At 39.1% G+C, this 1,755-nt stretch overlaps 1 protein-coding gene and 1 long non-coding RNA gene across 3 annotated transcripts in view; one reads left to right on the forward strand and one right to left on the reverse strand.

Annotated features, from left to right (window-relative positions):
* PKP2 (plakophilin 2) overlaps positions 1–1,755 on the forward strand; it is a 111,860-nt gene that overhangs the window by 105,416 nt on the left and 4,689 nt on the right. The window lies entirely within an intron of this gene.
* LOC109296187 overlaps positions 517–1,755 on the reverse strand; it is a 1,567-nt gene continuing 328 nt past the window's right edge. Inside the window, exon 2 of the long non-coding RNA XR_002096912.1 lies at positions 517–1,713. This is a non-coding gene — a long non-coding RNA (uncharacterized LOC109296187). The remainder of the gene's footprint in view (positions 1,714–1,755) is intronic.

Genomic DNA, 1,755 nt, shown 5'->3' on the forward strand with positions numbered 1-1,755 from the left:
GCATGGCTTGTTGATGATGCTGACTGTGCAGGAGCTCGTTACTACTGCTTGGTAGCATCATGCCTCAGTTCATGATGCTACTGCGCAGTAGTAACAAGCTACTGCGCAGTCAGCATCTCGTCTAGATGCGGCCACTAATTAGCTATGAAATAGCTAGTTTCAGATTGTTAAAATATCATTTTTAGGACTATGGGCTGAATTTGAATTCATATATGGTGTTACAAATTCCAAGTGGGTGAATTTCCAAGACTCAATATAAATTGTGCATACAGGAGAGTAGGGTTTATCAGGAAAAGTAACACACACAGGAGTATGTAACCAAGAGTAATATAAAGTTTGGAAGAGAGTTGTTTTATCTTACATAGTTCTGCAGTCTTCTTGTTTGCTTTACACAGTATAACTAGATTTGGGTAAAATTGTTGAAGGTATAGTTTCTTCACTGAAAAAATGCAATTCTGGCTGGACCAAAGCTATTTATGGGTTTTAGGCTGAATTTCGCAAATAGTTTTTTTGGGGGGGAAAAAAAGTGCTGTCTATTATTGCCTTCTTTCTGCCTTCCTTTCCTTTCTTCTTTGGTGTCTACAACCTGTTTGTCTAGTTTAGACATTATATGGCCATGTTTATTGAATATTTTTTAAATTATTTCTTAAGATAGCTCTCAAAACTTTCTTTGGTTTATACACTTTTATCTGAGGTGACATGTTTCCCATTTAGAAGATATTCTAAGAATCAGATTGACTGGTCTCCCTAAAAAAATAAGCAACTCCCTTGAATAACGTGGTCAGCATCAGCTGATTTATAACATAACAACTGTTTATGTGCTGTTCAGAGGCAACATGAATCTATAGCTTGTCATTTCATTATAATTTAATCCCAACACACATGAAACTTGTTATGCTGCCTTCTGAAGTACAGTGTTTACATGGATATTTATAATGGGAAGCAAAGAATGGTGCATCTTGCACAGAAAGGGACCTACAGCTCAGGGTACTCCAGACTACTGCCAGCTGCCACTTATGATCCCAGGTTAGCATTTACTGTTGACTGCAGCAACCTTCTGAGACTGCTGAGGGGAGGGACTTCTTTATGTATCATAGGCTTCTATACAGTACCTACAACAAGAGAATGTATTAAGCTATACACCTGGCTAGAGGATCATACCCCCTATGAAGGTATGTTTGGCACATCAATCCAGCAGAACTCCAAGCCCTCTGAGAATCATAGAAGATACTGCACTAGTGCACTCACTCAACTCAGAAAGCTTCTTACCCATTTTTACCCATCTTGCCTACTCAGCCCAGCATAAAATTTACCCTGATCAGTTCTTCAATAGAGATCCATTCTTCAACTTGCTGCTCAGCTCCCAAGATGTGCTGAATCTGCTACACTCCCACCAATTTTGTGTCCAATTCAAGAAGGCACTGCTTTGCTAACAAGCTGCTTGCTTTTAAACAATGGGACTTAAGCATGTTTAAAGTTGAGCTCCTGTTTCAGTGTTTTTCTGAACAGAGATTGGCCTAAGCAAGTTCTGGATTCAGGACCTTGAGCAAAAATACAGGAAATTCAACATCACACATGATATGACTAATACATACCTCAGACCACACAAGTGCTACACTAACCTGGATGCTGTGTGCACACTGGCTTAACTAGTGCAGAATATTTTTAGAACCATTTCTTCATTAAATTTCAGTTCATTCATGCACCCTCATCCTTATAGTTTCATAGTTTCTAGGGCCGGAAGGGACCTGAGAA

This window comes from Gavialis gangeticus, unplaced genomic scaffold (genome assembly GCF_001723915.1).
Source record: "Gavialis gangeticus isolate Ggan-Ray unplaced genomic scaffold, GavGan_comp1, whole genome shotgun sequence".
Classification (NCBI taxonomy): Eukaryota; Metazoa; Chordata; order Crocodylia; family Gavialidae; genus Gavialis; species Gavialis gangeticus.